This window comes from Nelusetta ayraudi, unplaced genomic scaffold (genome assembly GCF_046127955.1).
Source record: "Nelusetta ayraudi isolate G7.1 ecotype Tasmania unplaced genomic scaffold, CSIRO-AGI_Nayr_v1 ptg000027l, whole genome shotgun sequence".
Taxonomy (NCBI): Eukaryota; Metazoa; Chordata; class Actinopteri; order Tetraodontiformes; family Monacanthidae; genus Nelusetta; species Nelusetta ayraudi.
The window spans coordinates 4,425,224-4,440,951 of record NW_027466077.1 but is presented as its reverse complement, the minus strand read 5'-3'; positions in this window follow the sequence as shown (position 1 = coordinate 4,440,951).

The following is a 15,728-nucleotide window of genomic DNA, read 5'->3' as shown; positions in this document are numbered from 1 at the left end:
GCAAGTGTGTGTGCGCGCGCGTGTGTGTGTGTGTGTGCAGGAGACAGAGGGAGATGCAGGCATGTATTATCCTCGAAGGGCCGGCGCAATGTGATTTTAATCAAATGTGAAAACCACATTAAGTCATAAACCGCCCACAATCTTTGCAAACTTGCATTAGCGTCACGAGCGCAGGCTGCGAAAAGAGCGCGGGTGCGTGTATGCACAGGGGAGCAAATGCATCAAGACGTGCGCTGTGCAGCTTCTTCGCTCTGAAAACATTCCCCAGATAGGAACCTTCTCACAAGCCTCAGCGACGTTCACGCTGACGAGCCAGCAAACTCATTTCTTTTGTTACCGAACGTGGTTAGCGGTGCCTTCAGTTTCGCCCGAGGATGCACATACGGCCTCCTTCCACTTAATTCACTCACATCAAAGTGCAGTCAACATGACGGGAGCCCGGCCTTGTGTTCTCATTTGGACAAACGAGCAAAAACGCAATTCCTGCAGAGTGTTTTTATTTCGTTAGTTTTGTTTGTTTTTTGTTTTTGAGAGGGGGTGGGGGTGTGGGGGGGTTTCGATGGGGGGAAAGAGTAAAAGTCAGCCCCAGTCATTTCTACTCTATCCTGTCAAACGACATTATGAAAGTGCAACTCATGGCACGGCGAGCCTTAAACGCCACGAAATGGGCAGAAAAGCAAGAAAACATGCAAGAAATGAACATTTCAAAAGAAACAACGATAAAAGTTGGACAGATTAATCAGCCAGAGGACAACGTTTATTTTGAAAATCCCTGGGAATTCATGTTCTTGTTATTAGTTTATAACAAATTCAAAATAACCCTTTCTTTTTCTATTTTTGACCAGGGGTTTCGCTATGCTACATCCTCCAGTGGATGAAGCTGGGATTTGATGGCTGCAGCTGCTCCATCCGCCCCCCCCCCTCTAACCCCATCCTCACCCCCCCACCCCCCTCCTCACACTACCTGGACGTTGGCGCCGGCTCCGGCAGACGACCGGGCGCAGTCGCGACCAATCACCGTCAGTCACTCCCCGCTTCCTCAAACCCCGCCTCCAATCTGCGGCCCCGCCGTCCCACCCGCGCGGCGGTACAGGCTCCTTTTAAAAATGTAATCTGTCACGGATTACAGAGCACCCGCTCGAGATTTGACCCAGCATTATAATCCTTTGTGTTGATCTAACGTAATCTGATTTCTCTCAATTACTTTGTCTCCGAAATACGCCGTACACGACGGCCAATGAACAATGAGACGCCGGTTTTTCCACATTCGTTTACAAACAAAAAAAAAGAAAACAGCCGATCGGGGTCTGAGATGCATGGTGACGCACGGCAGAGGAGATAAAAAAAAAAAACAACAACCTGTGATTGTAATCTCTTAGTCAAATGTGGCTTTTTGATCCTGTGTTTTTCTGTCTTTTCACACCAACACTGCGATAAAAGGACCAATTTATAGCACTAAGATTACAGTGATCCCAGGATTTGGTTAGTCTTATTTGTGTTACCTCCTGCCCCACACACACACACACACACACACACACACACACACACACACACACACACACAGCCACCCGTGGCTTCTCCCATGCAGTGATGTTTTTATCATCCCCCTGAACACAGGGAGCCTTCTTGAATTTGTTCCCCTGCTGCTGCCACCGTCTCCACCACCGCTGCGGCTGCTAACACCGCCACCGCCACCGCCGCTTCGATCTGACAGCCCGACAATCTGAACCGCTGCTCCTCATCTTGCCGGGTTCTGAGCCGAACGGAGGCAGGACAGAGCACTCCTAATCTGATGTTGATCAACCTGAGAGCGGCTAAAAAAAAACTCAAGGACATTGCAGTTTTTTTGTTTGGTTTTGTTTGGTTTTTCTCTCCAAGTGAATTAAACTGTGAAAATCGTTCAGTCTCCCTTAAAGGCATGAATAAAGAAATAATAAAGTGGTCAGAGGCTGAGGTACACACCCTTCAAGATCGATGGTCTGGCTTTATCTCTACAATAATAATTATATATATATATATATATATATATATATATATATATATATATATATATATATATATATATATATATATATATATATATATATATATATATACATGGCGTACATTGGACAATATGGCATCTGGGCCGACGACCCATCACACATCCGAGCAGGAGGCGGGACAGTCGGCCGTGCACACGTCTCACGCGTTTCACCCCTGCACGCAAAAGTCGTGTCGAGAAATGTCACCCGCGCGACTGTTGTATTGCAGAGGTCCTGCAAAGTTCAGGGGCAGAAGTGGCGCAGCGGGGAAACGCCGGGCTGAGCAGCTGTCAGTCAGCACCCTGGAGCGGCAGGGAAAAAGATTATTAGCACAATATTTATAGCCCTTCCCGTGCTGGAAATAATACCACACACACACACACACACACACACACACACACACACACACACACACACACACACACACACGCAAAGTAACTGCAATGTGTGCCTTGTCGCTAGAGGCGTTTCTTTTAGCGCCGACTGTGAATCAGCTGACCTAAATATGACATCAAAGCATGTTTTAAACTGTTCCGGAGCGCTCAGCCCCTCCCACCCCCGTCGTAATCTGAAGTGCGGAGCCTCGCCCCGTGCACGGCGACAGGCTGAACTGCGACCAACACAAAAATTGCGTCAGCAGCCCGCCGCAAGGCGCAGAAATCCGGTTGGACGCGGCGGCCACGGCGAGCATCCAGGGGCGGCTGATGCACCGGAGCTCCGTGGCGTCGTCATCGGTGGGAGAGTAATCACATTGATGACCTTGCTGCGTCTAGGGGTCCATCGATCTGATCTCGGAACCAGTTTCAGGCCAGATGGGAGTCTATAACTGTGCCCTTGTAATGCAATATGGGATGCGTATCCCTCATTTGTCATGGAATCCAGACTTAGATGAGTTAAATATAGTGACTTCCGGTTCAGCAGAGGAGGGTTTCAAAGTCTATTCTTAGATTTTCAGAGCGGTGCGGCAGCGAGCGAGCGAGCGAGCTTCCCCGCTGTATCAAGGCAGAGGATGGCACGTCAGTGAAATGAGGCAATATGTTTTACCCGGCCCCTCCCCCCCTTTAGAATGCAAGAGTTACCGAGATGAGCTGTCTGACAACACGGGATCAAGGTAAAGGCAGAATCCACGCTGCAATCATTGGTAAATACGTGAAATCAGCTTCTCGCTTGGGAAGCAGATCATTTGTCAGGCATAAAATGCGATGTGTAAATGCAGCGTACGAAGGCGCACGAGTGGATTCGCCAAATTCTTTCGCAGTGCTTTGCAAGAATTTGTGTTGGTGAGCTCAGATAAAGGACAAACCTGAGGCGTCACTGGCAGCAAAAGAATCTGTCACCTCGCCTTAACTGTCAGGTTAAGTTCTTGCAAAGTTTCAGGAACAGAATTATATATATATTCTTTTTTAAGTCAAAAGAAGCCTACATGAGGATTATTTAGTCCCTGGGGGTTATTTTCTAATTTGGTGAGAGGATTCAAACCGGTCCCAAGGTGTAAAATTAGCAGCACGTTGTGACCTTCTTGTCCTCCTGCAGAGGTCAAGTAAATATTGAGGTTGTCCAGAATCAACAGAGGATTAGCGGCGGCAAGCTCTTAAAGGAAAAAAAAAATAAAGGCGAAAGCGACGACGACGACTGCGTGGAATAATCCCCGAGCGAAGCAAAAGAAACGGATCTCTGTGGAGAATATCCTACGGAATTAAAGTGACAGGACAGCGAATGACCAATTACGTGGAAGCTGGTAAGAATAGCAGGAAGAGCCATCAACACCCAGTGACAGGTGCTGCGGTGAGGAGCGAGCCCTTCCATGAAGGAACCCGCACGCACATGGTCTCAGGTGTTTCTGGGACTTGCTTGCACACTACGTGTTCGGCTGTCTCCCCTGCCAACAGCAACACAACAAGCATGAGGACAGGAAGGAGAGAGAGAGAGAAAAGAAAAAAAAGCACACGCTCACGCAGCCAGTGGGCAGGTTTGTGTGATGCACACGCCGACCAACAGGCACGCGTGCAAAACCTCAACACACAGTGACACTATTATCCTCTGGCCTTGGATGCCAAAATGAGTACGCGGGAAGCGTGTGAGTGTGCGCACGCACGCACGCACGCACACACGCACACACGTACACGCGTGCACGCACGTTGACAGATGATATGCTTAAAAGTGACACCGCCCACGCTCTCCCAGTGACAGCAGGTTTCATCAGGAGGGGGCCCGGACCTTTGTGAACTTCCTCGCTCCACACACTGGATTGGGAACAAAAAACAATTTGTCACAGCCACGTCCTGCACATAAAGCCACCAGGCAAAGCAACCCGGATGGGCGGGGTGAAAAATAATAATCATCTTTTTGGTTTTTTTTTTCTCTTACAAACCATCGCAGCCGAGCAGACAGACGAGGGACGCTTTGTTGCGTTCGCAAATAAAGGAGATGCGAATAGAGAGGGGATGTGAAAATATATATATATATATATTTTTTTTTTTTGCCTAATATTTGCACAGGCACCTGGGATGTGTTCGTGCGTGCGTGCGTGCCTGAGTGTTCGCCGCCGTGGATTAAAATAATTTGGAGAACCACGGCAGCGTTACGAGCGCTCCCTGGCTTATTTAATGAAATTGCATTTCATAATCGCAGGTGGCGAGCTAGTAAATTTAACCTCGGAGCGCCGACGTGTGTCAGCGACCCCTTTTACCTTGGCATTTCGACGTACACGCACGGACGCACACACACACACACAAAAGAGAGAGAGAGACAGAGAGAGAGAGAGAGAGAGAGAGAGAGAGAGAGAGAGGAAGAGAGAGGGAGGGGGGGGGACTGCTGCCTGCATGCTTCACACACATCCTTTTAAGCGTTACATAATAAGACAATCCTCACCCCTCCCCACCCCCCACCCCCCCTCCCTGCTCTGGGCATGTCAGTCAGGGACGGGCGGCGAACAAATGGCTGAGAGATTCACTCAATTAAATGTCAAAGCGTGAAACTGAATTTGCCTCTGAGTGGCGGGGGAGGGGGAGACGCCCTCCCTGCTGCCGACGTGTCTCCGCCAGGCGAAACGCAGTCAGGCAGGTGGAGGACGACTCCAGGCTCGACGTGCCGACAATTATGTTTCTGTTTCTTTTCCCCTGGAATGCTGGAAAGAAATCTGGAATGTCTAGCGGAGCTGACAGGACCTTCTCCGGCTCTGTGGACTCTCTCTTGACACCTCCTCCAACCCCCCCCCCCCCCTGCTTTCGTTCACTAGTCTCTCACCTCGGGGACGCAAAGCAGGACGAAGGAAGGAAAAAAAAAATCACTTCATACGTGTTAAATTTGCTGAGGCCGAGCTTCCCCAGGGGTTTAACACACCACGGAGTAACTGTGAAGACCCCTGGAATGATTTCAGAGCTCTGGGCTTCAGTTCATTAGAACACTGGTGGCTCGAAACAGCCTTGAAGCGACGTTTAAAAGGTCTCGTATGATGCAAAATGAATTTGACCAAGAACAAAAAAACCCACAATGTGTCAAAGAAATCATCAGTTTGTAGCAGGAGGTGTTTGAAGGGAGGCTGCAAACAGAGGGCTAAGGCCCTGTTGTCACTTGGCCACTTGTAACCGTTTTGGGGGATTGGATCACGTGAACGGATCTCCAAGCATCTGTTCGCACGTAGCATTAACATGCGTCTCGAGCGTGCCATTTGTGATCGCATTACACCCCCCCCCCCCGCCGAACCTATGCAAATGCAACATGCGTCATTTCCGTTTTTAACGACTGGGGGCAGTAAAGCGCAAAACCACGGCGAGTTGCACATGACAGCAAATAAGAATAAGAAAAAGAAACTTCCTGTTTGCGGACTATATCAAGTCACTCGTTTTAATTCTACTGCAGCTTGTATGGATCCGAACGAGGAGTAACGACAGGAGGGACAGAGTGGTGACGACTTTATTTTCGGATCAACAGTGGCTGGCAAATTTTCGGATGCAACGTCGCACATTTAATCACAGATGTGGGGAACTGCGACCGAGTCGCGGGTCGCGGAGTAGGCGGTCGTTAATGTGGACTGAGCTCGCATTCTGTTCGCACGTCCGTGACAAATGCGTTTTTATGCGATGCGAATACCAAAACCACCTCCCCGAGGCAGGGGAGGTGGTTACTTTGCCGATCGGAATACGAAAAACGCATGAAATGACCAAGTGCAAACAGGGCCTAAATATCCTCAGGACCTCTTGATATGGATACGTTTGAAGCGCAAGGAGTCTTGGGTGACAAATAAAGGCGTGAAATTCAGCACATTAAAAGGCTCTTTCAGGTTAATTCAACCAGGAATGCAAAAGCTCACCTCTGCAGTTTCGTGGTTTATGCAGCGGGAGGAGGGAGGTGTGAGGGGTCAATGAGGTCAAATTTAGAGGGCTGTCCCTTTTACACTCCCTACCTCAGGGTCGACCGCACAATATCGCATTTAATCCCCGAGAAGGCACAAGATGCCGGTGACCTTTGACACAAACACATAATTCTACACAATCGCAGCCTGCGTTCGGTCTAATCCATCTTATTTCATCAGTTAAGGAGAAAAACAACAACAAATCATACTCGCCGACTGAAAGACAGCGGGACACACACACACACACACACACACACACACACACACACACACACACACACACACACACACACACACACACACACACACACACACACACACACACAAAGAGACAGAGAGCAGATAAATGGGAATGTGCGGGGTGACAGGGTGCGGGGGGGGGGCAAGAAACACAAAAGGTTGATCTATTTCAGGCCTGGTAATCCATCCAGGACCCACAACGTCAGCTACGCCACATGTGTCTTTACATGTCACCACGACACCGAAGGGAAAAATAGCGGCGCGCTCGGCGGTGGGGATGAGCTAGAAAGGAAAATAGATGCCGGAAATCAATGGACGCGGCAGCTTTTCTTAGCGTGCACTCGCTTCACAGGTCCCCAGCGTGCGTGCGTGCGTGCGTGCGTGTGTGTTTCAAAGGGACAATGCAGGAGCCGCCGTAGTAAATCCATCACGCCCAGTGCATTTTCTGTCCACGCCGGACCCGAGTGTACCTGCGGGAAAAGAAAAAAAAACACCGTCACGTGTGGTGGAGATGCGGAGGAGGTGGACGGACGGACGGACAGACGAACGAGTGTGGTTGGGGGTTGGTGGGGGGGGTAAGGGGCCAAGCAGCGGGTGAACCGTGAAGCTTTGGTACTCGCACATCAAGAACATCGTCGCAGAGGGGGGACCAGCAGAGAGAGAGAAGGAGGAGAAGAAAACGCTAAGAATAAAATGTGGAGCAACTCCCCCGACGCGTCGGCCTGCGCGGGGAAAATGGAGCAAGCGAACACGGAGGAGTGACATTCAGAGAGGAGTGTGACTTTGACGGTCGGCCTGTCCACGGCGAGCCTCCTCACTCCTCCGGGTGACCGGGTTCCTGTCCGTGCTCCCATTCTCTTACGGGTGACGAAGAAAGAAAAAAAAACAAAAAACAGAAAACGCCTCGACGGATTCTTTTGTTCCAGACGACAGAACTAGAATAGCTGCCCTTGTGAGACGCGTGGAGGAGAGCGTCGAAGGAAAAAAAACAAAAAAAAACAAAGATGCCGATTGGCTCGTCAGCCCGCGGCAGCTCGTCCTATCCGCGCACGTCGGAAGCCGTTGTGCACTCGGCAGCGCACCTGATCACAAGGCCACGACGGCGATCGTCACCCGGAGACATGACTTCTAATAAAATTGTCTTATGGGAACTGGCCCTTTGTGATGTCACAGAGGGGTCCCCCAACCTCACTGACACCTTTCCTCCAGCTGGGCGTCGCTTCTGCCCGTCACCTTGCTTTTTTCACCCCCTTCCAGACATTTGCTGGGGGCGGTAACACAGAGCTAAATCAGTGGGCTCTTGTTTTGCAGATCTGTCGGATGTTTGGGGTTGTTAATTGAGTGCAGGGTGAAAAATAAAGACAGTCCTGGTGTGTTTTTTTTCGGGGGAGCTTTGAGTTCAGCCGCACGCGTCTGGATTTCTGCTTTGGGCAGAAATGCAAATTTCCATGCTTAGGTTCACACACACAAAAAGCAGCTATGGCTGCAGAGCTCTTAAGCCGCTTTCAAGCATCTGCCAGAAATGCGTAGTTCATTAACAATGGATGTTTTGAGCGTAATGTTTTGAGCTGTAAAAGGCTGGACCTGTAAAGGCTGGGTTACCTTGTTCAAACCTCCCTGCCCTCCATGAAAGACCTCCATTCTTTGCTTCGGAGGGGATTGAGAAAAGTACGGCTCAGTGTTCCATCCGCATTCCTTCCGAGATGAGATAAGGAGGGGAAACACAATCTTAATTGCCCGTTGATGACTTAATTTTGTAAAGCAATGCCAGGCAAGATTAAACATCCTGCCCTGTGACCTCGACAGTGAACAGCGACTTGCTGCGTCTGAAAAATGGCTACAAAAAAAACCCCACAGCGACTGCAGACTGTTCGATCTGAGGTGAGTGCTCAGGCGCAATACCAGGAAGTCATTCACTTGCACTGCAAGTACTACGTACATGGATAATGCCTTCTTCGGACACGAAGCAAGACGCTTCCTCAGAAGAGGCACATCTTTTATTGGGAGACATCCCGGAATATTCAGCATTTGACGTCAGCGGCGAATCAAAAGATAGATGCAGTGTGAAATTGATTCGGAAGCCAAAATGAAAAAAAAAACAATGACGGTTTTGTCCACAAGGCACTGGGATTTATGTCATCAAGCGAGAACGTCCATTCATTTTAACCCGAGGGTGTTGCCATAGAGAAAGAGAGCGCTGAGTCGTCTCCCAGCGGGGTCGGACCAGTTCACAATTACGGAGACCAAAGAATTTCTCCGGGGAAAATAAGACGAAAAAGGGCTGATAAGCACGAAAACATAGTGTGCCGCCGCCGTTTCTTCTTCTTTCTTTTTTTTAATGAGTTTGAATACAGTACATACAGTACAGTCAATCACGCTTGCTGCACTTATTCAGACAAGGCTTCGCCGTGACCCCAGCATTCAAAGAGTGAATGAAAGCCATCTTGCCTAATAGACAGTGGAACTGCTCCCAACTCTGTGAAGGGCATGCCGTTTTCTCTGCCTCGGTGAAAAGATGCTGCTACCTTGGAAAATAACAAAGTGAGCTTCTTTTTTAGACCCTGCTGCCGTCACTCAATTATGCACCGTCCTTTCAATGGAGCCCTTTGTGCAGCTCTGGCTCTAATGCAGTGCATTCATCCTTCTTTACCTTGAAGCGAGCGCTGAGTTCCCTGTGTCACATTTCATTTTTGTCTTAAAGAAATAACCTGCTGCGAGTTCATGAGCGCCAGAATCTCTTATGGAAAAAAAAAAAAAAAATTGTTTTGTTTTTTGATTCCCACCAACCTTTACACCTCCGACGCCGTCTGCTGCGCTGGTGGGTTTTTAGCGAATGCGTGGCCCTTGGGAAGTGCGTTCCAGCATCAGAAATTCATAAGGGATGCGCTGAAGGACATGACCTGTTACACAAACATGATGGTTCAGGGAGCGAAAAAAGACCCGCTGCTTTTGCGCCAACATTTATTAAACGAGTCAGCTGCTGTGCTCTGCGGGCGCATTTTTATTGACGCTTTACGTTGATGCACGGCTGAGTGTGTTTGCCCGGGGATAAAAGCCAAGTTATCCATCCTGAATGACAAGCAGGCTTGCATTTTAAACATGATCTCCCATATGAGGCGCACAAAATGTCTTTGAACATGCAAATGTCAATCAACAGGTAGATAAAACAGGCCATGAACACATAATTTAATTACAGACTGATCGACCTATCGACTGATTTGGGAGATGACTTAATTAAAAGATATTCAAATGAAAAATATTCAACTCTCATTCTAGGCAACATGGTCGGAGGAGAAAAATAGAAAAACTGCATGACTAGAAATTGCTGTAATGGACGGTTCACAATCAGTGTCCTGTTTCCATGGCAAAAGCAGCGCTGGGTGCAGCTCGGTACTGACTGACAGCCGCACACGCCTCGGAGTGCCATTCAAGAAGATATTTTCTGCCTCCTTGCTACTTTCTAGTAAACACAAAATGATCGCTGATTACACGCTTGCATTGTCAGGCGAAGGAATTAATCAGACAAGCTCGCGCACGCGACCGACATCCCTCATGCACCCATCTGCCGAGCGCTCCAGTCGCTTGCAAAGTCAGCCGTGCCTCCGTCGACAAACACTCATTTAGATGCTCGGCGCTGAGCGATCGAAGACCGCGCTTCACGCAGAGCGCTCAGATGGAGCGTCAGCCCCCTACTGATGGCCCCACAGTGACTTCAGACTCTGCGCAGTGCACGCAGCCAAAACACAAGCCTCTCTCCTGCCCTGATAAATACTAACACTCAAGTACAGAGCTAAACAAAAACGGCAACAGCAAAGAAGAGGCCGGATGGATACAACACGTCTGCCAAGCTCTCATGTTTAGTCATTCTGGAACCGCGGCCAAGAGGTCAACAGAGGTGTGTTTACAGTACTTCCCATCACGGCAAAGGTCCGCAAATGAAAGGACGTCGCCCAGTTCGAGCCCTCCAAGCTTTTAAGTCCCAATAGCCCATCTGTCAAAATTAGGAGAGGCTTCTCTTAAACAAATTGGACGTGCTATTATGGCAATTATAAAATCATCTGGCCACATTTTTGATCTGATCTGCGAGATGCGTTTGCATAGTTGAGATGCTCAGTTCCAATGCACTGTTTAAACACGCGCACGACCTTTGGCTTTCCTCAAACACTCAGTTTAACAACTGCTCATGTGACCTTTGAGCCTGAACCCCATGAGGGCAGATCTGATGTAGCTTCCTATGGCTGGAGTCAGCAGTGTAATAGACAATGGTTATTTTGGAGGTAAGGTGATCAGGCAGAGCTCTTTTTGGCTGTTATTCCTATTTTCATTTTCATCCTCATTTCCCTGCGATGAATGTATTTCCCGCATAAATACCTAAATATCTGAGGAAAAAGAAAACCTCAGTTTACATCTAATGTTTCGTTTCAGCTACAATGGTAAGTTGTCATGTTTTGGATGGGTGATAATAAGAACCAAAGCGTGAGGAGGGAGGAAAAGCAACACACACAAATACATTTCTGAGGTAGTACATGACATGGCTTGCAGCATCGAAGGTCTTACTATGTTAGCTTAACTTTGCACTTGGAGTCAGTTTTGTTTCATCGAAGAAACAAAATACACGCACTCAACATTTTATGAGTTACTGCAAACCTGATCCACACATGCGAAGCACAGTAAGACATCTCTCACGCTGGCGACGCCCACCCTCCAGTCGCACCGTCCTCCTTTAAATGTCATATGTGAAGTGTCCGGGGACAATAAGGGGTGTAGGGTTTCCTGACTTAGAGACTTAGCAGCAGCCAAACTTAGAACTGACTCCCTAAGGATGTCGGTATTTGTGCATGCATGTGTGCGTGTGCGCATGTGCATTCATCCGTTGTTCGGCCGGGAGATTCACCAAACATTAAAATGAGCCACTTGCCTGTCTTTGACAGAATGATCTGATCAGACCCTTTGCATGTGTGGAAGAGGAAAAAACATTGGTCACACAGTTCGCCGTACAATTATTGCTGTTATATTTAAAGACTTCAGAGGAATAAGTTGGAGAGAAAATAAGTTACAAATGAAGAATTGAGTGCAGCAACTAGGCTGTTGGAAAACATTAAACAACACAATCATGCATTCGCAGTTATAACAGTGGCGGGCGGTGCATTTCACACCTAGGCCTTAAGTAGTGCTTAGTCTGAATCAATCCACACATCAAAAAACGAATGTAAAAGCCATTTCCTGCCAATGTATGTGTGTTTGTCCTATAGGTAGCACTCCTACGTAGTTGGTTAGAGGTCACCTGACTGGAGGGGCGCTAAGTTTCTGACCGCATTGCGACTCAGCGTGTTGCGTCTGACTTATCGAGTTATGCCGAACAAGTTGTTTTGTCCACATTGGGCCACGGTGAGCTGCATTAACGACTTTTGTAATGCATGCCAGTCTCGTCACCTTTTTGTGGATATGAAAAACGTGGATTCCATCAAGTGCGTCAAGTAGGTGCTCGTCAAGCAATTCTCTCAGGGGCTTCAAGCAGTAGGCTTAGCCTCTAAAACTTATTCATGGTTTTATATATATATATATATATATATATATATATACATATATATATATATATATATATATATATATATGTATAAACTGTATTTCTGCATATTAAGATAGTATATATATATATATATATAGCCTCTAAAGCCTCTAAGTTTTAGCCTCTAAAACTTATTCATGGTTTTATATATTTATATATGTATATATATATGTATATATGTATATATATATATATATATATATATATATATATATATATATATATATATATATATATATATATATACATATACATATATATATACATATATAAATATATAAAACCATGAATAAGTTTTAGAGGCTAAAACTTAGAGGCTTTAGAGGCTATATATACATACATATATATATATATATGTATATATATATATATATATATATATATATATATATATATATATATATATATATATATATATATATATATATATACTATCTTAATATGCAGAAATACAGTTTAAAGAGCCATTGCATCGCAGATAGATAACTCCTGTAGCCACAATAAATGCATTTATTGAATAAACAAACCAGGGGCGAATAAGTCTCCTTCTACTGCAGCTACAGCCGCGACATCAATAATAACCTCGTGAACTTTCCAATATTATTTTGGAAAATAGCAGCATTTTACTCACCAAACGCCAGTAAACTGCGCATTGTTGCCGATTCGTATGAGACCAACGAGACGATAACGAGCCAAACTATTGAACTGTTACGTTATTAAACAATTGAACATGTTGGCGCAGCTGCTGCACCAATGCGCCACGTCATTTACATTTTAATTTGCTGATAATTCGGCTAACTAAAACTTTATATTCTTCTTCAGCCGTCGTGGGTTCGCCGTAGTTGCCATAGATGTGGTGGCAACCGGATGTCCGAGTTGAGTTCAGTCTGCAAGGTTCTCAGGTTTGTATCCAATCACAGGACAGGTACTTGTGACTTTCACGTTCAGCGCAAGCAGACTCGAGATCTGATTGGCTATCGCAACTGACAGAGTTCCCTTCACTCAGATCGTACAGGAGCCGTCAATTTCGATTCTGAATGCCTTGGGCAGATTTCTCGGCACCTGGCAACACAAGCTAGCTGAAATATGATTGGATAAAAATTCTACCGTAATATTCGACTATGGAGAATAACTTTATTAACATGTTTACAGGAAAATTTACTTTTTCCAAGTATGTTGACGGCCCGCCACTGAGTTATAAGTCAAAACCCAATTACCTGAGGTCTGAAAGAACGGCCTCACAGAGCTAGAACAGTGATAATGTTGTGTCAAGAAGGTTCTGGGGGTGGGATGTTGCTGTGGATGTTTAAGTTAGTCAAAAATTCTGGACAAACACTTACTTGAGGAATTTCCTCACCTCAGGTGCTGATCGTTGTGCTCTAGGAGTCACTCCACCTAGCACTGCTTTTATGAGAAACAAAGCAGTGTGTGTGTGTCGGGGGGGGGGGGTTGGTTGCTAGATTCTAAACTAAGAATCAATGCATGCATTTGATAGGTTGGAACATTGTGCACAACAGATACAAACACAAACCTTTGCCACTACACAAGAAAACACACAATGGCCTGAAGGAGAGCATTAAGTCAACAGGCCCGATGAGGAAAAACAAACAGGGGCACACCAAAGTAAAGCAGACAGGTGTTCACAGGGACTGGCACAGGCCAGCGTACAGTTTTGTGATGGATGCAGAACCTGCCAACATCAACCAAGGCGAAGGAACGCTAGTGGGAACGCCAATCTAATCTGGACATCTGTGGGCTTGTGAAACGAATCGATCTCATCAGTGTTGATCACTCATCAGTGTTTTTTACACTATCATACAGTAGCCGAGAAAAGAAATATTAAAAATAATAACAAAAACGTTGAATTAAATAGAAGCCTCCTGAAACACTCGTTGCGAGCTTACAGCGGCCTGGAGGGGTGAAGTGGCACTCGTGCACTACTTTTCAAAGTGCTGCAGTATTTCATAAGAATATGCAGCTCAAATATAGCACACTTGTAATCACCGAAGGTGAAACCCAATAGCACTCACCTGAGACCCTGCCGCTACTGCTTCCGGCTGCACTGAGTGGATTCATTTCATCATGTGCCAAAGTTAGACGGCTGTTTAAGCATTTATTTTTAAGTTATATAATCATTCAAAAGTTTATGGAGAGTCTAAGTGCGCTGCAATTCTACCCATTATACAAGTTTCCCATTATACAAGTGTTTTGTGTTTGTTTTGTTTTGTCTTTTTTTGTTGTTTTTTAAGAAGGGGGGAGGGCATGGGCCGCTAATGTGAGCAAGCTTATTAGCGGTTCGCTAATACCAAGCCATCTGGGATTGGCCAAATCAATCAACACGATCTGCATGGAGTCAGACCAAACGTGATTGCAGTGACCTGAATACAACGTTCAAAGCCATTCAGTCAGTCGCTTTGAATTCAGATTCGTAGATCCAATATCAAGCAATCAAGTAAACAAAGGACAAACAAACAAGAGGCTTTGAAAAAAGCTTCTGTTGATTGTTCAACAACTTCTTGATTTGATTTACCTTTTGTTAAAGAGTGTTTGGATTTCATTTTCTACGTGATGATATTAAAAAAAAAAAAGTGGTGCAGATCAGGCTGGACTTTATTATTACGATGCATTATTTAGTATTGTCATTATAAACTGAAATGTGAAATTTATGAGGCTATTGCCAATATGCTGCTTGAAGATGGTGGTAGTGTGTTTGCCGCCATTCTCTCCATGATTTCATCTGCCAGTTACATTCTCTCACTTTTTGTCCTGTGTACTTTGTTCTCAGTATATTTCAATGGTTCATTTTAGGTCTGGATACCCAAACGCAATCAATGGGTCCATGCACTTCAGCGTCTGCGGTGACATTTCCTCATGAGACGTCATCAAGCGTATCTTTAAAATCTCCAACTGGATGAAGCACGTCTTTATCTTCATCTCACCGATCTCATCAGGGGCAGAGTAGCAGAATAGTGTGTATTGAAGCCGCAGTGCCAGATTTCACCCATTAAGCAGAAGAAACAACATATTGTAGCTGTGTGTGTGTGTGTGTGTGTGTGTGTGTGTGTGTGTGTGTGGGCACCAGGGTGAAATATGTTTTGAGTGATACATAGGCTATCAGTGAAGTGTGAGGCCTTTTGTTTTTAGCCCCCCGCTCACGAAAGCCTGCTGAAGCAGAAAATATTGATCTCAGTGACATCATGTTACACGAGAACAGTGCAGATACAAGACTGAAATAAAAATAGACTAATTTACTGTACGGATAGAAACAGTCTCAGGGGGATTTTCTCTCTCTCCCTCTCCCCCTTTTCTTTTAATGAGGTTGGGTTTTTAGGCCAGTGGATCGATGCAAACCAGGGTGTGAACGATGCAGATATTGCGCTAAACAAGATGACGTGAGCTCCTAAAATCGGTGAAAGGAGAAACAATAGGGCATCTCTGATAAACACAACTGTTGCTACGCGCAGCACCCGCAATGTCGCAACATCTATAATTGAAAGTGACGTCACTTGCCCTTGCGTGAGTGTGTCTGTGCATGTGTGTG